Consider the following 24,452-nt stretch of genomic DNA (forward strand, 5'->3'; position numbering starts at 1 on the left):
CACACACACACACACACACACACACACACACACACACACACACACACACACACACACACACACACACACACAGAGGTTAGCAGAAGACAATTGCTCGGGTTCAAGTCTCGCCCGGCTCCACCCGCCTCTCTCAGCAGGGCGGGAACACGGGAGCAGGGGTCGGCATGCCGGGTCGGAGCGTCGCGGGGAGAGCGGCGTTTGAAGGAGGCCGGCGGCGGGGGTGGGGGGGGGGGGGGGGAGGGGGGGAGGGGGGGGTTTCGGGAAGGGGAAGCGCTCAGCTGGAAGTGTTAGATATCAATTGAAAGGCTTTCTGGGCTCCACGGAGCCGCCGAGTGGCTTTTCCCTTTATCTTGCGCTACTTCTCCGCCACGACGGGAAAGACGATGTCAAAGAAACATGTAGCAGGAATCTTTCCAGGAAGGAACGGGGTAAACAAGGGCAATCCGATCCTTGGAGGAGGAGGGGATGGAGGGGGTAGGAGGGGGGTATGTTTGAAGCGCTGAAACGTTCGAAATGGAAAAAAACTTGGGTTCGGCAGCAGATGTATGGATCACCAGCGAAACCCACAGGAGAGGAAGAAGATCCGCTGACCTAAACAATCCCACGATCCACCAGCAACCTGCTGCAACCGCCGGCTCAACCTCTGGCTGTGCAGCTGTTTGCTCCACAGCAGCGGGGCGGAGTTTATCCTCGGCCTACTGTGAGGTCTGGACGTTTTAGCAAACGTAAATACGGCACACACGTAAAAAGAAAAAAGAAAAAAGGGAAAAAATAAAGAAAGCTATCAGGGGAGAATTGAAGATTACGATCGAAAAACTAAAATGATAAAATTGCGAGTTTATATAAATGTTTGAACAGTTTTATGTGAACGACGGATTAAATGACTCACTTTGATTATTATTGTTCTAATAATAATAACAACAATTATCATTGTTACCATAATTATTATCGTCAGCTCGGCTCGAGGTGAGCTGGCTTTCAAATTAAAATTTCTCAATAAGAGTCCTTGTCGATTAAAATGACATTAAAAATCTTAGAAATGGATGTTACATCTTTCAAAATAAAAGCCCCAAACGCCTTTAAAAGTGCTTGTTTACTAAAAATGACACCTAAAGCCTTTAAAAATGTATATGCAGGGATTAGCTAGATTAGCTTAGCTGGCTTTCAAAATAAAAGACCCATATTTCTTCAAAATAAAAATCCTTATTTATCACAGCCTTAGAAATGTATATTTTTTTTTCCATTTTAAGAGGTTTTACTTTTACACAAGTGGCAAAAAAAAAAAGCAAGACAAGTAAATGATATAAACACATTCCTTGTGGTCGTTTAAAAAGAAAAAGAAAAAGAAAAAAAACAAAAAACCAGGAGGTTGAGAAAGAAACATGCCTCTACTTGGAGGTCTTTCAGAAATCCAGACGATCCTTTCAGACCGCCGGAATATGAACGTCAAATTCCCCAAATTGAGCAAACTTACCCGATAAATGTGCATGTAATTATAACATCTTTGTGTTTGTTTGTTTTGCTGGTGGAAAGTGAATAAAAAGTGGACGTGGAGTTCACCTCTGGGGAGCTTCTGGTGAAAAACCCCTTTAGTGTCGCCGCTATCAAGGCGCTCGACGCAGAAGAAAACTGTGTTTATTTGTTTAATTTACTGCAAGAAGTTGTAGTTTTTTTTTTACTTTTTTATAATAATAATAATAATAATAATTAAATCCTTTTAATGTGTCACTGTGACCTCGTTAAATTACATTCTGGTTGTTTGAAGAAAGTCTGTATAAACAGGAAACGCCACAATGACTGAGGTTGAGAATAAAAGAAGTCATACAACGGAAGTCAATCACACGTCTGGACGTAATATAACGTAACCTAGAGCAAGTTTATCCCAAAGCGAAAAGTTGCCGTAAACATAAAGGTCGACTGACGGTCGTTAATTTTACGACCCTAAAAACACACGTCTTCTCCACCCCACATGGAAAGAACCTATACGAGGATATATGCGCATTTATGGAACCTACAAGCAGTTTATATGCACATATATGCTGCATACATGAGTATATATGGGAGATATAGGCAAAATTGAGGTGCATATATGTGAATATACAGGCCATATAGGTCTCCTGTACTGCTTCTTTATTTCCACATATATATAGCCTATATATCTCACTTTGGCAGCTGTCATACATTATCAAGGCAATAACTAAGAACTAACTAAAAAACAATTATACAAGAAGAACATATAGGTGCATATATGGACACATATATATGTGCATACTGTATATGTACCTATATAGGTGCCTGTATGCACGTATATGTGTACATGTATGTGCATTTATGTACATATAATATAGGAAAACGGCCAATTTTATATGTCACATATATCAAAACCTATATTAAAACATACATGTTTATATAGGACAATAGCCAACTCAACGGCTTTAATCCCACTGATAATTGATTTTTAATATATAGATATTGCAAGTGCATCACGTCGTATGATAATTAAATCCGTCCCGCTGTGTGTCGGGACACGAGCCCTTCCTCTGTTTATGTTTTCATGAAGTTCTGTGTCCACACCCTCTGCTGGACTTCCCCGCCGCCGGGCGGGCACAGACCCCTCGCCTCACGGACCTCGGCGTTCCCGGCGTTCCCGGCACGGCCCGACCACAACCCGTCCAGCCCCGGGGTCGGCTTACGGGTCTGCGGCGTGGGAGCGGATACCGAGCCGGGCCCACAGAGCCCCGATTCAAAGGCCTCGCATACCAAGTCCCCTTCCTCTGGCGTGATACCTTACACTTCATCTGCATATTCACATATTCAGAGTCCGGCGTTGGCTTCCTGTCTGCTTGAGATAAAGGGGGGATAAAAAAAAAAAAAAGACGGGGCACGGACAGAGCTGCCGTGTTTTTATGAGTTATCAAAGGGTTTTTGTTGTTGGATGTTGAAAAGCAGCCAGAGGGGGCAGCCTGACATCTGATAAAACTCAGGAAACTCAGGAAACTTTTAGTTTGAATATAAATAGGCTTTATTTTTATATTTTATATTGATATTATGCTTAATATATTGTGTTTTTTGTGTCAAATATACTTAATATTTAATGTTTTTTATGTTAAATATACTTAATAATCCTTTGAAATGTGTCAAATATACTTTGGAGTCCTTCAAAGCAATAATGCTGAAAAAAAATAGTCGTGGACGAGTTTTCAGTTCACCTCAACAAAGAACCACTTGTTTTTCTGGCCTTTGTGAACTAACTAACTAACTAACTAACTAACTAAATAACAAAGAAACAAACTAAATAACAAAGTAACAAACTAAATAACTAAATAACAAACTAAATAACAAAGTAACAAAGTAACAAACTAAATAACAAAATAACAAAGTAAATAACAAAATAACGAACCAAATAACAAAGTAACGAAATAAATAACGAAATACATAAATACATGCATGCATACATGTATGCATGTATGTATGTATGTATGCACACACACACGCACACACACACACACACACACACACACACACGTAGAACCTGTTTAATTCCACTGTAAACGTGAACATATTTGTAATGAACCAGCATTTCTGGGACGAAGGTGAAGTTGTTGCCCCGACGAAGAAAATACCAACGTCTAGCAGAAGCTTATTCGGCGTTTGACTCCCACTTGGCGGACGAGACTCCAGAGACATGAAGAAACAAGACACGTTGGCACTTTAACAAACAGGAGCGCCAGACGTGCACGGCCACAACAGTCCGACCCCTCCTGGTTGACAACCGTCACTTCAAAAACGTGTTCCCTACTTCTTGCACGAACGTAATCGAAACAGTAACGCATCAACCCTGCAAGTATCGAGGAAAAAAAAAAAAAAAAAAAATTCCACTGGAAATAACGTGTGAGGAATTCGGCGGAGACCTGCCCGTCACGGATCCAACAAGCAAGTTCCAGCAGACACATGGCGAGATGAGAGCTCCGATTGTGTCGGTGACGATCTCCCAGTTTGCGGTTCCACTTGTCAGCGAACGCCAGCATACCGGAGTGACACCCCTGGTACTACGCCAACTCAGCCCCTGGCAGCTGCCGCCCTGCTCCGGGCCCACGGCGGCCTCCTCCTCCTCCTCCTCCTCCACGTCCAGGTTGATGGTTTTCAACCTGTTTTGTCTGACTGTCTGCGACAGTTCGGATACGGGTCGGCCGCGTTCGTTCGCGGCGTTCCCGAGCCGTCGACAGGTGCTGTCGTTCACGCCGTCACCGGAAAAGGCTGAGCGCGCTACGACAAACGTCTGGGTTCTTCAAATGTCTCGGCAGATAAAGCGATTACAAGTGAGGAGATTTCACACGGATGACGCAAATGAGGAGGGCGATTGTGCTTATTAAATAAAATAAGTAATAGACGAGGTGTGTTGAGGACAGATGCTGAAGTAAAAGTCGCTTTACCCAAAATATCCAGCCTGGTTAGAGAACAAATATAGGAACTTCCTTGGTTTTTTTTTTTTGTTTTATCACAGATATTTTTACTTATTCATATTTTAATCATTCCTATTGGCAATTCAACTCATCAGTGCTCATTCTTTTTCATCAACGTGAGGCGGGAAACAGAAATTTCCCACTTTGGAATTGGAAAACTTCGTCTCAACACACCGTCAGTAGAAAGTCGGTGCAGAGAAATGTACAAAATAAAGAATAAAGTTAAACAAATTGGACGTCTCTCGACGCAGCAGAGCATCTCGGCGCAAACATGGCACCGTTTGATGGAAAGAATACCAAAAGATCACCACGTTATTTTTATGAAGCTGATTTGTGCACAAAGAAAATAAAGCCGGCTGGAAATACTTTGAGTTTCTTCTTCTGTTCGGTACTTAATAACGTTTTGCTTTTTAGGTTTCGGCTTTATTTTTCTGTTTAAAAAAAAAGAAAGAAAGAAAGAAAGAAAGTAAAAAAATATAATTTTATGCTTGTATTTAGGTTTTTTTTTATCTATACAGGTGTTTTTTGAGGCCCTTTCAAATCAGATTTACATAACCTTCAAAAGGAAACCTGGAAATGGTGGTTTATTATCTTAGATATTATAATGTCAGACTGAAGACCAGATAAATCAACGTACAGGTCATGGATTGCAAATAATCTCGAACAAACAGCAAAGCCTGAGGACTTCTGAACATCTCACTTTCTTACTAATATTTTTGCACTGCTCTGTTATTTTATTTTATTTTATATTTTATTTTATTCTATTTTTATTCTATTTTTTGTGTATATACTTACTTATTTATGTATGTCGGCTCCAGGGTGGACGGCAAAATAAGAATTTCATTCACTGTGAAACCTGGCTTTTACTGGTGACATGACAATAAAACACCTTGAACCTTGAAATCCATGAAAACGTCAGTTGATGACTTGAGTTCCCAGCATGCGCCCAATAGAAATAAACACTCCACGACGCACCCGGGAGCCTAAATAACAGCAGCGATCTCTTCGTATTTGCGAGGTACTTAGTTAGCCTGTAATTTCACCTCGCTGCTTTAATCATAAGGCGACAAAATTCTAAGTAAATATCCCACGTTTAAAGGATTACTGTCTGGCTGGGAGGAAGCTGGCTTACTGTCTTAAGTACAATTAGGTACACACAGTTCCATTCACATCCAGAGGACAAACCACACACACACACACACGCACACACACTTCCACTCCTCATTGACGAGATTGTTCTGTTAATTATCAAAATCAAGTTCTTGTTTGCTTTTTTTTTGTTGTTGGTTTTTTTGTTTTTGTTTTTGTGATATATATATATATATATATATATATATATATATATATATATATATACTGGCCAAGCCTATTGTACTGTATTTCAGTACTGTGTGTGGTCAGCCGGGGTTTCGGCGTATTCCAATCACTTCTCTCTTTCCACCGAAACGTTTCTAAATCCAGAGAGACGACAGAGTCAGTTAGCACGGTCAGCTAATCCACGAGGGGGAATAAAAACAAGGCTGAGGACTTCTTTTCTTTTTCTATTTCTTGTTGCTTTCTTAAATTAAAACAACTACTGTGAGGTCCCCCCGGTGCCAGCCACCGACCCGTGAGTGCGAGGAACAGTAGCGCCGAGACGTCACATGTGGTTATGATGGGCCGTATTTTCTTACGTCGGCCGCAAGTCAAAGTCAATAAATGAGAGAGAAAACAACTGTAACCATAAAAGAGGGCTGCAACTTAGCCGTAGCTAAACTCTGCGTGTGTGCGTGTGTGTGTGTGTGTGTGTGTGTGTGTGGTGCTGACTGATGCTTTGCTGTTGTCTACATGTCTCCTAAACCTGAGAGAGCGAGAGAGAGAGCGAGAGCGAGAGCGAGAGAGAGAGCGAGAGAGAGAGAGAGAGAGAGAGAGAGAGAGAGAGAGAGAGAGCGAGAGAGAGAGAGAGAGAGAGAGAGAGAGAGAGGCCTCTTGCTCGCCCTCGATAAGCCGAGCTGCCAAATTGTACAAGTTGAGACACAATCTGGACGGGAAAAATATATATATATATATATATATATATATATATATTTTTTTTTTTTTAAAGAGCATGTTGGGAGATTAAACAGCAGCAGAGCTTGAGCTTCACACTGTACCTCATAAATATCTTTATCTAGAGTAAATATTTTCACTAACGCAGGTTTTTCCTCTTCTTTAAACCTTTAAAGTGCAACAGAGCGACGAACATTTCCCATTATTACTGTCATTAGCAGTATTATTATTATTATTATTTGGCAGTTTAAGTTACAGGAAGAGACTACAATAATATAATAAATAAAGTGCATTTTCTTGTGTCTAAGAATAAAAATAAAATAAAAAAAAATAAGCACACAGGAGGAATAAAAAAGGAAAAATTAAAGACACGATCATATCCAATGGCAGGTTTCTTTATAAGACGTTTCAATACAAGGACGTTCATCTTGATGTGGATCTCAGTCAAATAAACTCGTCATTTAATTTCCTTCATCAGTGTGACGAGAGAAATCCAAACCACGCATTAATGCAACTGGTAGCAAACATTTAAAAGGAGAGAGTGGACATGAGTTAACATTTGATTTTTAAGTGTGTGTGTGAAGTTTAATGTGAGAGATAAACTGGTACCGGTACTAACCAGTAGTACACAAGCTCCCTCAAGTGGCCCCTCCAGGGAGGAAATACATCGTCCCAAGTATTAAACAAGGATTCAAAGTACATGAATGGTGACGCTGAATTGAAAATAGATCAAATTCGTGTAAAAGTATTTGTGATATAACAAATCAACTATGTCAAAGGAAGACTGGTGAAATGTGTTATTCATTATTATCTATTCACTTGTTCATCGTCACAGATCCGATTAACGTCAACCTGTGGGAGTCAACTTTCAAAATAAGACTAAATAGAAGGATTGTTCTGGGAAAACGAGCCGTAAGAACCACGAATAAAACTCACTGATAATGTCAACACAACAACCGAATGAATGACCTGTGAGGCGTTTATAAGTTTGCCTCAAGAAATCAAAGGAATTAACTCAAGAAAAATTAATCTAATGCTAATAATTAAAGTGTAAAGTGCAAAATTTACAAACCCGAATGATTTGAAAATGTATTTTTTTTTAACGGTTACGAACGCGAATGACTTTCCTTTAATTTATACATTCATACACGTAATGTTTGTACTTATTCTAAATCCACTTTATTTGACTTTTATTGAACTGGGACAATTAAAAGTGCTTTAACTTGACGCGTTCTTAAAAACGCTACATTATTTAACGTAATGTAAAGTTACATGCACATTTATGCACAGACGTGCGTTCCACCTGGGTACGACTGACGATGACGATGATGACGATGATGATGATGATGACGATGATGGAAGTCCTGGCGAGCGGCCGCGTGTTTTTCCTCAAGTTCCACAGTTTACAGGCCGGCGGCCCGAAGCACGACAGTTTAATTTGACTATAATGCGATCAGCACGACAAGATCGGCCTCGCCGCGCCGGGCGCCGCGCTTTGACTTTTATTACAACAGGCATCACTTGGAGGCTATTATCGTAAACGTTTAGCGGCGGCGGCGGCCTGCGCCGGCCACACATGTGTAAACACCGCCAGCTTGGATTACCCGGCCAGAGCGCCGAGCCAGGGGACAAATTACAATCCCAGCGGAGTGGAGTGGAGTGGCCACCACGGAAAGACTGAGCGGGAGAAAACCCCCAGGTAGGCGTGTGTGTGTGTGTGTGTGTGTGTGTGTGTGTGTGTGTGTGTGTGTGTGTGTGTGTGTGTGTGTGTGTGTGTGTGTGTGTGTGTGTGTGTGTGTGTGTGTGTGTGTGTGTGTGTGTGTGTGTGTGTGTTGAAGGTCAGGGTTGTGTTAAGTCAAGTTACGGGGTTGTGGTTATGTAAGTACTATGTAAACTCCCCACAAGCATGAAAACACGACACGTCAGGACGTACATGTGCTTGTTTGTATAAAGTATTATTGTACCGTCACTGCGAGAGAAACTGTGTAAAACATGGACGCTTGTCGGAAACCATACGACTGGAACGAGCTGGAAGCTCCGGAAATATGAGGACGAATGTTTACATACGGAACCTCTCGTCAATCACGGCTCGTGAAGGGAGACATATTTTAAAGGGGTAGGGTTGAGTAGGGCTGAGGAAGGTTGAGTAGGGCTGAGCGGGGCCGAGTAGAGCTGAGTAGGGATAAGTAGAGCAGAGTAGGGATGAGTAGAGCTGAGTAGGGATGAGTAGGGCTGAGCGGAGTTGAGTAGGGTTGAGTAGGGTTGAGTAGAGCTGAGTACAGTTGAGTGTGATTGAGTAGGGCCGAGTAGAGCCGAGTAGGGATGAGTAGGTTTGAGTAGGGTTGAGTAGGGCTGAGCAGGGTTGAGCAGGGTTGAGTAGAGCTGAGTAGGGTTGAGTAGAGCTGAGTACTGTTGAGTAGGATTGAGTAGGGTTGAGTATAGCTGAGTAGGGATGAGTAGGGTTGAGTAGGGCTGAGCAGTGTTGAGTAGTGTTGAGTAGAGTAGAGGAGGGATGAGTAGGGTTGAGTAGGGCTGAGTAGTGTTGAGTAGGGTTGAGTAGAGCTGAGTAGGGATGAGTAGGGTTGAGTAGGTTTGAGAAGAGCTGAGCAGTGTTGAGTAGGATTGAGTAGAGTAGAGGAGGGATGAGTAGGGTTGAGTAGAGCTGAGTAGGGATGAGTAGGGTTGAGTAGGTTTGAGAAGAGCTGAGCAGTGTTGAGTAGTGTTGAGTAGAATTGAGTAGAGTAGAGGAGGGTTGAGTAGGGCTGAGTAGGATTGAGTAGGTTTGAGAAGAGCTGAGTAGGATTGAGTAGGGCTGAGTAGAGCTGAGTAAGTTTGAGTAGGGCAGAGTAGGGTGGATGTTTTGGGGGGATACCGCCATATCTGGCAACATAGATATAATAAAATAAACACGAGCAACAGAATCGAGACAAAAATGGGAGGAAAGAAGAAAGAGAATGAGAGAAAAAAAAAAGAGCCCAGCTTTTACTCTGGCGGGGCAACTTCCTCTCGGCGCTCATCGTGACGTCAGTCACACGTCAATGACGAAAACATCAGTAGAAAAACATCAGAATTGGTTCCACGTACGAACGGGGCCTGAGTGGAAAAACATCGGGATCGGAGCTTTAACATGGAAACAAAACAGGTAGAATACGAGTCACTGTGAGTAAAAAATAAATACAAATGATCAGAATTGGGTCACATTTCCCTGCAGTGTGAACGAGGCCTCAGGAGGAGTTACGGCTGAAAATGAATGTAAGTCAAGGGTTTGGTTTGACCCCGAAAAAACTTAAACCTGATTCTCTTAAAAAAAGACCTGACCAGACGCACGGTGTGGAGGTGAAGGTCTGGTTCGGCGGTAAAGTGAACCTCGTGGTCAGAAAAAAACGTAGTACTTGTGATTAAGTTGAGTGTAAAATGAAGTCACGTCAATGTAAAGTCTCCTGAAGTGATGGAAACACAGCTGGAACAGCTGGAACATCATGTCGTCATGGACGTCTGACTGGTCAGAGGAAAGAGTGAATACTTTGCTCTGGCCGGAGTGTTTATCGTCCTGTCGCGTTTTCTTTTTTCTTCCAATCATTATGTACGTAATAGAGGGAAATGAAGCTTTTGTGTGTGTGTGTGGGGGGGGGGGGGGCGCGTCAGGCGACCCTTGAGGCCCTTGAGCCTCGTCCTGACACCTTAAATAATGACGAGTTCCCCGACAGCAGTGAGGGAACGCGTGTGTGTGTGTGTGTGTGTGTGTGTGTGTGTGTGTGTGTGTGTGTGTGTGTGTGTGTGTGTGTGTGTGTGTGTGTGTGTGTGTGTGTGTGTGTGTGTGTGTGTGTGTGTGTGTAAAGAAAACAGTGGAGTGTTTTCGTAGCAGTTTGCCCACACGGTGCAGATTATCTCCTGACTAATCGTGTTCGGTGATACTTCTCATCGCCCACTGGCGAACCCCTCCTACTCCTCTTCATCACCATCATCATCATCATCATCATCATCACCATCATCATCATCACACACGTCGGGGTCACTGACTGCAGTTTAGGCACGTCTGCGTCGCGCCGTCGATTAAGAGGCTTTTCAGAAGAAAACAGATATTTTGGGACTCGACAGAAAATTTTTGTTTCCTTTGATGAGCATTTTTAAAACAAAATATTTTTTTTATTATCATTTGTTTATTTATTTGACTGTTGGTACACTTACTAGTTAAACAATCACTAATAAATTATCTTAATGGTTAAAAAAAAGTCAGCTTTTTGATATTAGCTACATTCACCAATATTTCTAATGTAAACATTAAATTAACACATTTTTATTTGCAAACATGTTTAATTTCTTTTCTCTTTGGATGTTTATTTTGTTGTTTTATTAATTATCACTTGATCATTATAGAGCTGGTTAATTATTAAAATGAGTGGTTGTGTTTTTCATTGTGCTGATTGTTTCTGCCACACAAAACTTAAGAGAAAAAAATATATATATTTCTGATTTATTATACATCCATTAATTTGGTTGTATATGAATTTATTCTGGTCTCAATTTGGTGTTTAGTGTATTTGTTTGTGAGTTGACCAGTAAGCCGTTGTTTACTTTGAGTTGAGTTGTTTTGTTCATATCTGCTTGATTAAGTGTGTAAATATTTTCAGTTGTTTTTTTATACATTTTGATTATCTCATTGTTAAATAACTTGTGTCATCGAAACAAACATGTATTTTTTTTTTTAGAAAAATAAAAATGGCTCGATATCGTCTACGTAGTTAATTATCAGCCTCAAAACCACAGAGTCATTCAAGTAAATTACATTTATTAGAGGAAAACTGTTCAGAAGAAACAGTGTCGCTGATCAAAGATCAAAGATTGAAGTTTTGTTTGTTTTTTTAAATAATATAATAATAACTACACCTCAACTGGTGGATGTATGTAACTATGACGATGTGAGATTCCTCTCTCCAGCAGCCCAGAGCTCGTCGGCCTCACCTCAGCTGTCCGTCAGCCTAAACCTTCCCCGCCAGACGCCACCACACATGATTGATGGTTCCCTGGAAAACCGTTCTTGACAGATTCCCGGCTCGCCAACAATGGCCATTTATCTCACCTTGCCACTCGGAGACGTTCACCGCCGAGGGCGATACCCGAGCTGATGACGGCAGTGAGGATCGCGATCCCAACCTCAAGGCAAAGAGCGGCAAGGAGGCGAGTTGACGGGCAGAAAAGAGGGCCGACGGTTGAAAGGAGCGACTTCGCAGGTAGAGGAGGAACGCAGGACGCCGGCGTCCGAACCTCGGTGCCTTGGTGACGGCTCTAGTGCCACGTGAACGCCGACGACCGCTCAGACGCTAAGAAGATCGGCGGAAAAAGAAAAAAAAAATAAGTAACTCAATTTTCCACGGCAGAAATGGAAAAAGTGAGAGGTTCACGTCAGAGACAGGAAGGCCGAGAGAAACAATGAGCGAGCGTTGATAGTTTGATTAATGATGTTCTTGCTAGTCGCCACTCAGACGTCTGGCAGGAGAAACTGCTGGACGGAGGGTTCAGGCAGACGGGCCCACATGTGAACTCGCCTCATCGTTCATGGTCGTACTTTGACGCGCGACAAAGCAGATCGACGCTCACTCGTCACTTTATTACCGAAAACACCTTTGCGTACATTTATTCTGACGTGAGGTTGGTTTTAAAGGATTGTAACGGTTTGTCGCTGTGAACTTTGCTTTAATTTTTGATTTTCAGATATTAGGTTGAGATTTTATACAGTGTATATATATATATATATATATATATGCTCTGCAGGGCTGTGCATTGACAGGAATCCGACGCCGCGCACAAGATTTGCATAAACGCCGTCATGCCTCTTTGTCGGCCGCCAGAAGTTTCCAGCACAAGGTGGAAACTTTGAACGTTCCGTCAAAAATGAAGACTTGCACACGTCAATAGAGCCACAGTTAGGATCCAGAGCCGACCTGGGGAAACTGCACTCGTCATTTGATCGTACGTCAGCCTGCATTTGGGCAAGTTGAACGTTGGAGATTGGAACCAAACGGGGGAGGATTCAAACTACATCTGTCGGCATTGGATATGGCAGCTTTAAGAAAAAAATCAATCAATCAATCAAGTGAGGAAACATGATTTTGAGGAATCTGAAGATTTAAGGTAAATTTACATGCCTACGTTGCCCCAAGATGGACCTTTTCAAAAACACCTCTGTCTCCATGGAGACGGGGGTAAACTGCTACTTTTCTGAAACGCAGCTACTGAGCATGCTCACCGTGGCCATGAGTACAAAGTTCTTCCGCACATGCTCAGTAAAGTTTCCTCGTGTCGTGACCCCTCGTCCAAATTCTCCTGGGACTTGGTACTTTTATTTTGACAGTCACAGTAATAACAATCCAACAATTCGTGTTCTCCCATTGGGAAATATTTAAAGCGTTTTGTTTTCTGCGCCCATGTGTGTGTGTGGTTTCATTACCAACAGCACACTCTAGTGGCCCGACATGAAAACTACATCGTTTTCCGACATTCCTGCCGCTGTAAAAGCATGGCAAAAACCTACAGCTGAAAGTAATGTGAAACACATGTGGGATTTTGTGTTAATTTATTATCGTCAAAAGTAATAATGCTTTCCTTATCTGGTGAGCTCCGCGAGTTCACAACAGAAACCAAGTCAATGTGCTTTTTACCAACCACATCATATTGAACCTGACACTGACGCGCCCTTTCAGCAAAAAAATCGGAGCCCTTCCACCACAATCCAATCTGTTTTTCTTATGTTGTTATGATACATATAAATTACGAGATCGTCTTTCGCCGACAACCATGACGGAACCTCCGAAATTCCCAGACAATGCCGGGCTTCCTGTGGCGACGGTCGAGAGGAGTCCTTGATTGCTGAAGCGGGACGTTGTCCCCGCCGGCGATGCCAAGACCCGCGAGGAGACGGTTGTGGCGACCGGAATTGCTTGGGGCGCTCTGTCCCTCTACATTTAACAACTTCTGGAAGAGCGACAACGTGACCAGAAAGGCCCGATGTAGCAAAAAAAACAACACATTATCAAGCTGAAATAAGCAGAATGGGCATTTGTGTTGAAGATGCATGTTGTGCAAGGCCAACACATCCTTACGGTGAAACGCCATGGAGACGAACAACGACATGGTAAGATGAACTCTTTGTTTTCATCTTTAATCATCTTAAATCCGGCTTCTTTTTTTTTTGGAGGGGGAAAAAAACATGATCTAAAACATTGCTTTACTATTTCACCCCGTTTTGGTTTTTTTCTTGGGCTTTTCGGATATGTGTCTCTTTAAATCTGTGAAAAAAAACAATGGTAGGAACCATTTTCACCCCATATTGTTTGATGTCTTTCCCTTTCGAAGGGCCTTTCCTCATTCTGCATCCAGTAGTAGTGATTGATTAAATTGTTTTACCAGGTACAACAAAATAACACAAGTTCAACAGGACAGGACAAGACAAGACACGACAAGACAGAAATACTTTGATAATCACTTTGATATGGTTCCTTTATGACCTGTTTTATAAGTCATTTATGAGGCATCGACAGTCGCTGTATCGCAGCTTCCAGGTCAACAGACAATGGCAAAACTTTCTTCAGTGATAAAAAACACGTTGGTCCTGCTACAAACCGAGTGACATTTGATTGACGATCCACCGCTTTCCGACTGTTGTGTAACGTCTGTTTGTCTCATGCGTCCACGCCAAGAGTCTTCACAGGTCCCACACTTACACGAGAATCCAGGCTAAATTAGTAAGGCACACTTTTTAATCTATAAACGAATCTAACGTTAGGAATAAATGAGGATTTTTGCCAAACTCGATGTTGGACCGGAACAATGAACGGCGGCAAAATTAGGTGTCAAAAACAAAAGGCGTTACAAGTCGGGCTCGTCTCTCCGGCCCCTCCCGTATTCCGAGGAATCGTTCGCCGAGCTCTGGTTGTTTATTATACCTGAACATCCACTGCTCTCGCAGAATAAAGGCTTGTTTGTTTGGCAGGCGGGAGACGAGGCGGGAGAGGCCAAGCCCTTCATAAAAGTATGACAGCCTGATTTAGAGCTTCAATTTTTAAAAAAATGCAAGCGAAGGCAACAGTCCAAACACACGGACAAAATCAGGCACACACACATAAATTAAAAGCAAAAAAAAGATCTTCATTAAGTCAACGGAAGATTAATACAATTCCCGCGCATCTCGATTGGCTTCGGATGCACGTCTCTCCTCTGCCCTCCGTTCAAACCCGACCTCTCCTCCCTCTGTTTTTGTTTCGCGACCTTCGTTCCGCGACGTGAGCCAAACAAGTGAGATCACAGCTCGTTACAGGCGGCTTTTGTAAATAGATTGCAATCCTAAAAAAAAAAAATTGCCCAACAGACACACGGTTGTACGCGGAGAAGGGTACATGAGAGGAGAGAACTCCCACGCAAACTCCCAACCAAAATAACCGGAACGGGGCATTTTTAACAACAATTATAGATTGTGACACATTTGCAGATTGTGAAACGATTATGCCTCCCTCCCTCCCTCCCTCTCCCTCTCTCCTTCTCTCTCTCTCTCCTTCTCTCCCCCTCTCTCTCTCCTCTCTCTCTCCCCCTCTATCTCCCTCCCCCACCACTCCCCCCCTCTCTCTCTCCTTCTCCCCCCCTCTCTCTCTCTCTCCTTCTCTCCCCCCTCCCTCTCTCTCTCTCTCTCTCTCTCTCCCCCCCTCCCTCCCTCCCTCCCTCTCTCTCTCTGGGCTCGCCTCCCATCCCTAATGCAGTTTAACACAGTCATTTTCTTTTCGAAACAGTTTAGGAACAATGGCTCCTGAGCTGAGATCCAACTGAAGGTCTCACTGGGAGGGAAGGAAAAGGAAAAAAGAAAAAGAAAAATCCCAAACAAAAGGACAGAATTACACAAACAGGCCATTAGCGAGGGGAAGCGGGCGTGTGTTGTGTATCTGCAAGAAGTCTGGGCTGGCGTTGGTGTAGATTAGCGCCCCGTGTTTACCGCCGGCAACGAGATTAAGTCACTTATGGAGGGATCGAGGCGAGGCTGCGACTTCTCAACATGCACGTCGCAGCCAGAGTGGGCGTGCGGTCGGGGGGGTGGGGGGTGGTGTAATTAGGAGGCGGCGCCAGAGGACAGGCGTGTGGGCGCCGCTTGACGGCCGGCTCTCAGTGAGAAGCGGCTAAAACGCAACAACAAGCGCTGTCCGGGTGGCGAGTCGGGGAACTCGGAGCCCCTGGTACTATCCCGTACAGCGTTTCTGTAAAGAAATAGAGCCAAACCCGCGTGTCTGCAAACTCGCTTTAAACTGACTCCAACCCTCAAGTCCGACGGGACGGCGGGAGCGTGTGAACGAGCTCAGTGACGTGATGAAAATTACACATTGCTTGAGTTTTCTTGAGGAAACCGGATGAGCTTTGTGTTTCAGGGGATTCAGAGACGTCACAAAACACCAAAGTCAAAGTGAGCTCCAGAGGAGAATCGAAATCTCGTCTCGCTCGTCCTACAAGTGTAAAACATGTATTTACTGAAAAACAAAACAAATCTTAAAGAAATAGAAAATATAGACCGGTAAATTTTTCCCAATAGAAATACTAAATCTGCTAAAGATATATATAGACATATATATATGATGAAATGTAAATGTTGGCTAATGCTAACACAGAGATAACATTCATCGTAATATAATAATAAAAGTAGAAGAGAAACATATAAAAGCTTTTGACAATAGATCTTTAATGTGCCTAATTATACTACTCCTACTAATAAAAACAATAATAATGGTCCTACAATGACTACGACTTCGTCATGCAATGCGAGAAATTAGATCCCAAAAACTAAAAAATTATATCCCGTTACTTTTTTTTTTATCATTAATATTCACATTCCAACTTCACAAAGTAGGAAACACACTGAAATGTACTCAGATTACCCTATTAATATAGTTTTCAATGTTTACAAGGGGCCTAAACCAAGATTCTGACAAACGTTCAGAAATATACATCCAGATACTGGATAATTATTTTTCGGGAAAATACCTGAAGGAATAAAAAATTCCCGCAACAATGAATTCTCACACACTTTGTGTACAGAGACGTCAAAACCTTTCCAGGAACAGATAAATCATTACCCATCCAGCATGAGGCTCCGAGGCTGATTGTTATCCCGGTCTTGACGTCTCGCTGGAGGACATGGCAACGCAGCGGGAAGACGGATGAGTTTAATAAATATTGAGTGGAATCCCTGGTTACCTCGGCTCAGCTCTGCTCTCTCGCTACAACTCCGCCAAACTAATTAAAACGACTGCGGTCGAGTCTCACAAACGCAAACATCCTCTGGGCTTCTGACAGCCACTCGACGAAATGATGAAAATAAAATGAAGGACGGAGGAAGAGATGAGGTGAGGGCGGAAAACAGACAAAGTAACAGTAACAAACAGTTTTAGTCTCGTTCTTTATGTCTTTTGTTTTTAGATTTTGGTCTGCGTCCAAAATCTCTTACCGACAATAAGTTCTGCAGTGTAGCACTCTAACCAGCAGGGGGCCTTGTCCTGCAGCATCTTTAATAAGATAATAAGAAAACTAACAAAACAAACAACTTCATTCAAATGTGACTTGCTAAAAATGCTCCAAACAACAACAACAACAAAATTTGAATTATGGTTTGACCAGAACAATTTTTGAGAACGCTAAGGCTACGTGTTATAAAAACTTTAATCAAAATAAAATCTTTGTTCATTAAAATTATTTAATGTAAAATTATCAATAGTCACAATGAGCAATAATGAAAATATAAACTATGAAGCACACTACAATAATATATTAAAAATATTAGTTTTTTTATATATGTATAACTATCTAAGCTTAATACATATTGAGATTCACATAAGGCAAATTATTATTATTATTATTATTATTATTATTATTAGTAGTAGTAGTAGTAGTAGTAGTAGTAGTAGTAGTAGTGGTAGTATATTAGCACTGCAGTCAGACAACAGACATTTATTGTTATTTGTTTGGCTGATTGTTTACAAAACAGATAAAATTCATTTAACAATACTAAATAATTCCTGACATTATTATTGTTACTATCATATTCACATTATTATAGTGAGATCAAATGTTAAAGCAAAAGAACATCATTTTTTATTCCTTTACATGAGTTCTAATAATTCAATATGAATGGAATAACTGTTGTGGTATAAACTAAACCATGTATGAAAACTGCAAATAAATAAATAAATAAACACAGACACCCTTGCAAATTTTTCGTTTCAGGAAAGAAGCTCGCTTTGAAAATGTCCTTTTATTTTTAAATGACGAACTTTTTTTTTTTTTTTAAGAAAATATAAATGTATTTATGTTAGTATTTCCAATTGTTCAGTGTTATATTTGTTCTTCTGTTAGTTCTGTTGATAAATATTTCCCTTGCTTGGAAAAAAAAGAGTTCAGCTGAAATAATTGTTTGTTGATTATGATAAATGTCAACAAATTTAAAAACAGAAGAAAAAAACCCAAATCTGATTAAATAGATTCAATAAATAATTTATTGGAAATGTGATCCATTCATTTTCATTTCAAAAAAGCTTCTGTTAAAAAAATGTCTGTTCCTGAGTTGCTCTCAAAAGCAACGATTTTTTTTTTTTCAAAGTACTGTAGATTAGTATGTATATATACAACACAAATACACCACAGAGGCCGATCAGAGAACATTTCAAGCTGAGGAAAATTACATTTTAATCCCAGAGTGAAACGATCAGGGGATCCCTGCACGGTGGCTCACTGCTGCCATCTAGAAGCCACCAGGGGAACTACATCTGCTCCATTTATTTACCCTGTGGGAAAGAAACAAGGCAGCTGATGGAGAAGATTTGGGATTTGAGTTAAGATACAGGCTCATATACGATACCATCTATCGACTCCGACTTTTGACTTAAACCACAAAAATCCCCCAAAAATATTCAAATTCAAATAAAAATTCCACTTTCTTTCCCCCAAACTACACATTTCCATGTGTCATTACCTTGCAAGAACACAGAAAGGAAAAAAGAAGAAGAAGAAGAAAAAAAAGAGCGGAGTCACGAGTGGAGCAACGAACGTGACCCACAAGGCAGAACCGCAAAAAACATTCCCCGACTCTGAATGAGGGGAAACGCTGAGTTGTTTGTCTTGGCTCAGCAGAGTCTATTCTTAAGATGAAGTTCAGGCTGAAACCCGCCTCCAACCGCCTCCAACCGCCTCCAACCGAGGTGGAAACCCGCCTCCAACCCACCTGAAACCCGCCTCCAACCACCTCCATCCGCCTCCAACCACCTCCAACCGAGGTGGAAACCCACCTCCAACCCGCCTCCAACCCAACCCACCTCCAACCTGCCTCCAACCCACCTCCAACCCACTCCACCTCCAACCCACCTCCAACCCAACCCGCCTCCAACCCAACCCACCTACAACCACCTACAACCCACCTCCAACCCACTCCACCTCCAACCACCTCCAACCCACCTCCAACCCAACCCGCCTCCAACCCAACCCACCTCCAACCACCTACAACCCACCTCCAACCCAACCCACCTCCAACACAACCCACCTCCAACACAACCCACCCCCAACCGCCTCCAACCCACCTCCAATCACCTCCAACCAAGGTGGAAACCCGCCTCCAACCCAACCCATCTCCAACTGCCTCCAACCACCTCCAACCAAGGTGGAAACCCGCCTCCAACCACCTCCAACCAAGGTGGAAACCCACCTTCAACCGCCTCCAACCCAACCCACCTCCAACCGCCTCCAACCGCCTCCAACCCAACCCGCCTCCAACCTAACCCTCCTCCAACCACCTCCAACCCGCCCAAGTCAGCCAGGCTGCCTTCAACCTTTTCCAGAAACAGGGACCGGCCGGATCGGGGAGCGACTGACCGCTGAACCACCGAACCGCCGAACCGCCGGCCAAACGGTGTGACGAAACTGTGCCGGGAGAAAGTGTGAAGCGTCCACGGTCGGCCCCAAACACAAACGAGCTAGCTAGTGAGTCGCGTCAGGACGGAAGTGCATGAAGGAGCGCATGGCGTGAAGGTAAAACACCAATCAGAGGGTGGGGAAAAAACCAAGAGCGACGGCCGCGGCCCTCCGGAAACTCTGGATTCTCCTGGAACTCAGCAGAACGACCCCGTTTTCAATTGACTCTTATAGTGATTAAAGAGAATTTGCTAGGCGTATTCTTACTCTGTCACCAGTACGTCGCAGAGCAAGTCCGCATAAAAAAGATAATAATAAAAAAAGTCATTTTCGTTAAACGAAGTGACATATTGCCGCTTTATAACGGCACATTTAATGACAATACTTACAGTTTTTACAGACTTTGTTCTAAAGCAAATAGTTCAACAAGAGAAAATTGAGCAAAACTATTTTAATCGTATCAAAAAAAATCTCCTTTTCTAATATGTATCTATGTTTTCCTTGTCACTGTTTCACTGCTCCTCACTCACTTTATTGTCTTAATTTGCTCCCTACTGCCACCTGCTGGCAAGGACGGGTGTGTAAATTACTTGATCAGCCAACACTGCCAAGTGACTTCTACCTTTGTATTTTTAGCCCATTAAATGAAATTGGATAATTTTCCACGGCACACCTGACCTGCAAAACAATGAGATCCTGCAGAACACAAAACCGTGAACTTTTCTTTTTCTCCTATTCAGCTTGGTGGTTCATGCATGTTATAAACTTAACCGATTATCCACATTATATAATAACACAGCAATATGTAATGACGTGATAGCTGTTCACCTCATTATAAAACTTGTTACTGCTAAAGTTGCTAAAGAATGTGGGTGTTCCACTTTTTCTTTTTTTCAAGAAAACTTTTGAATTTTGTGCATTATGTAATACTTTTTTTTTTTTTGCAGTTTTGCTTTTTGCTCACATCCCATTTTTGGAACAGGTTCTAAACTCTCGTTTTTAATCCGGCTTTTAACTTAAACATGTATATAGAAAACAGTTGTACATTTTGCAAAAATGTGCAAAGCGTCCAACTCGTCAGCTCTTCCGACGTCACAAAGCAAACGCACAAAATCCTGCATTTGACAGGCTGATCCTTTGACACTGCAGCGGACCGCCTCCTTTGGCGCTGCGGTGTCGCTCCACTACTCCCCCCCCCTCCCCCCCCCTTGCGCCGCCGCCGCACCCTGCAGCATCACCAAATAACCTCCACTCTGTTCTCACTGATGACTCCCTCCAGCGGAAACCAGCGGCCCACACACTCCATGGCCAGCCTCCGACCGGGGCGAGTCTGACGAACAGACCTTCCTCAGAAGGGATTCCCTGAAAGACGGCGGCGGCGGCGGCGGCGGCGGCGGAAAGAGACGATGATGATGATGATGATGATGATGATGAGTGATCTTTTTCCAGGTTTGGAAAGCGCTGCACCGTGACGCCTGCCAGTAACCCGGCAGGCTCAGCTGTTTCAGAGCGACCAGACTAATAAAGAGAAGCAGAGCGGAGCTCAGGTATACGGGTATTTACTGTCAGTTTCAGTGTGTGTGTGTGTGTGTGTGTGTGTGTGTGTGTGTGTGTGTGTGTGTGTGTGTGTGTGTGTGTGTGTGTGTGTGTGTGGCCCGAGGACGATGCCGGGTGTAGGAGGCGGGAGCAGAGCCACGACCTTTGACCGTAAAGGATGTGGAGAGTCGTCGTCTCCCACTCACTTGGGTTTCTTACATTACAATTTTTTTGTATTTCCTTACTCTTGGAACACGACGCCACCGGGGGGGGGGAGGGGGGGGAAGATGCAAGATGTTGCCGCTCAAAGTCACACAAGTTACTGAAACGTACATCCAACAAGTTCTTAAAAGTAGTGTCATGCAAACACAAGGTAAGCGGGTTATTTGGGAAAGTATAACTTCTGCATTATTTCCACTAGGCCGTCGGCACGATGAGGGTTCCAGCTAATGTTTTATTCATTAATTAAGTTCGAGATGCTCTATAATCTGGACGCTGGCTGAAGTTACATCAGCCAGTCGGAGGAAAATGTGGATCTGGAAAGACAAGTTCAGCTCAAAAATAAAATAAACAAAACGTCTCGTCCGTAACCCCAAAATAAAGGTTCAGCTGTGCTGTCAAAGTGTCAGACAGCTTTAGCATTAAAAACGCATTTACACCACATTTACACAGACGTTTTAAAGAGTGAGGAAGAATTCTGAAACATTTAGTCCAGGCAAACTTTGACGGTTTGATTGTTCTAACTGAAACCGGGGGATTTACCTTCGGGGGGGTTAGGGGTGGGGGGGGATTAGTAAGAGCATAGTCTTTCTTGTTAGCAATACAGAGCTTTTTATCTGTAATATAATTAGGTTCTGGGTTCCTTATTCCACTAAAACCACGATGATGAAGGAGGATTTGCGCTGCCTGGAGACTGTGTGTCAGATCCCGGAGTGGAAAGGCTGATGGAGGGGGCAGGAGGAGGGGGGTGGGGGTGGGGGGGGGATCTACTGGGATCACCGTGGAGACAAAAGGGACATTGTGGCGTGGACGGTCCCATCCAAGAAAACACTGCTTCCTGTCCCAGCAGCTCCGCCATCCTCCGCTCACTTCCCAGAACTCAGTCCTTAATTTTATTTTTTTTTACTTTTTTTTTTTTTTAAACATCATCTGCCGGTTCCCCTTTTCCCAGCAGCGCTCAGTCACAGACCGCGGACAGACACACTCGCCACCGCAACAATATTAAGGGGAGTTTAGACGTCGTGACGGAACTTTGCATCATGATGGGTAATTCTTCTTAGCAAGGCGCACATTGTTATTAGTTTGGACGTCCACCACTTATCCCTCAATTTCCCTGTGGCTTAAGGACATGATCGTTTTTTTTCTAAAACTTGAGAAAATGAAATATACAATTAGAGGATGTACAGAAAGGTTTTACCAAAAATACCAATGTTTAAAAAAAAAAAAAATTCTTATTTTTCAAATTTCAAAATACTGCCCAACTAAATGTTCCTGGCATTTATCTAATTTATGTTTTGTATATGCATTAGGTATTCATTAATGTCTACCTGCGTATAGAAATATACATATATACATATATATACACATACACACATATATATACATATATACATATTTATATACACACACATATATATACACATATATCCATAAATATATACACATATATATACACATATATATACACACACACACACACACAAACATATATATATACATACACACACACACACACACACACATATATATATACATACACACACACATATACATAGATATATATATACACACACACACACATATATATATATATATATATAAAATATAGACTTGTTGTTATACTGAATTTAGTGAGCTGAGGACGTTTTTTTTGTTTTGCTTTGTTTTGTTTTTGTTTGGTTTTTTTGTTCCAGGGAAGAAAAAAAAAACAAAAAAAACAAAAACATTTTCTTTTTGTTTTAGAAATACACTTTGACGCATTGTTAGATTTAAATCACGGAGTTAAAAGTGTGGTTTAAGGAGGTATTATGCAATATAATTCTAGGTATGTGTACTTCATTGTAATGTCTATTTTTGGACTCAATAAAAAAAATACATATATATAGAAAAAATAAATAAAAACACTAGGAATGTTTTTCTGAAAATCTAAAAAAAAAAAAAAAACGAATCCTGAATCTTTAGTTTCATCGCAGAGGTCTGCGGGTCGTCAGGAGCAACATGAGCCGAGGAAAAGGATTTATTACCACAAAGCAGAGCTTTTTATGAGAAAATAGAGGCGCAAACAATTCTGGTCAGGAGAATCACTGGTCCTCTGGCCACAAACAGGATTCACACCGCCGTCGTCCACAACCTCAACTCAACTACAACGACGTCTCACCACAATGTTAGTCTCATACAACCACAAGTTTTAGGGAGATATGAGAGTGTTTACTATCCGGTATGATAAATATGAGTGTTTACTATGTGTTATGATCAGATATAAGTGTTTACTATGTGGTATGATAAATATATGAGTGTTTACTATGTGGTATGATAAATATGAGTGTTTACTATGTGGTATGATAAATATATGAGTGTTTACTATGTGGTATGATAAATATGAGTGTTTACTATGTGGTATGATAAATATATGAGTGTTTACTATGTGGTATGATAAATATGCTTGTTTACTATGTGGTATGATAAATATATGAGTGTTTACTATGTGGTATGATCAATATATGAGTGTTTACTATGTGGTATGATAAATATATAAGTGTTTACTATGTGGTATGATAAATATGATTGTTTACTATGTGGTATGATCAGATATAAGTGTTTACTATGTGGTATGATAAATATATGAGTGTTTACTATGTGGTATGATCAAATATATGAGTGTTTACTATATGGTATGATAAATATATGAGTGTTTACTATGTGGTATGATAAAGATATGAGTGTTTACTATGTGGTATGATAAATATATGAGTGTTTACTATGTGGTATGATAAATATATGAGTGTTTACTATGTGGTATGATCAATATATGAGTGTTTACTATCCAGTATGATCGGATATTATCTGATCAAATAAACACATGCCTTGTCGTTTCGTCTCCAGTCAACTGAAAATCACTGAAAACTCTCTTTTTTTTTTCAAAATTCACTTCAATCGCTGAAAACATCACTCGAGTTTCGTTCAATTACTGGAAAATACTGCGCCACATCCTGAGGATCAAGAGGTTTTCCAACTGAAGCCATAAGACAGCGAAACAAGTGACAATATTCTGCAGGTCAGAAATACAACATATTCACGTATCGGGCTTCGCTCTCTACTACATTACCTCATTTGTTTTGTCGAACCTTTTTTTTTTTTTTTCTTGCAGTGTGATTGTAAAGAAAACTTTTTTTAATAGTACTTTTCTAATAAAAGACATCCAGCTGATTCACAGCTTTGAAGTTTGCATCTATAATCCGTGGATATAGGATAATAGTGATAATTTATGCCTTA

The 24,452-nt window shown here is 41.8% G+C and overlaps 1 protein-coding gene across 1 annotated transcript in view; it reads right to left on the reverse strand.

Moving 5' to 3' along the window:
• Positions 1 to 24,452, reverse strand: part of gmds (GDP-mannose 4,6-dehydratase) — a gene marked incomplete at its 3' end in the record, with an annotated part of 68,719 nt that overhangs the window by 31,251 nt on the left and 13,016 nt on the right. The gene's annotated exons all lie outside the window — the stretch shown is intronic.

This window comes from Blennius ocellaris (genome assembly GCF_963422515.1).
Source record: "Blennius ocellaris genome assembly, chromosome: 12".
NCBI classification, from domain to species: Eukaryota; Metazoa; Chordata; class Actinopteri; order Blenniiformes; family Blenniidae; genus Blennius; species Blennius ocellaris.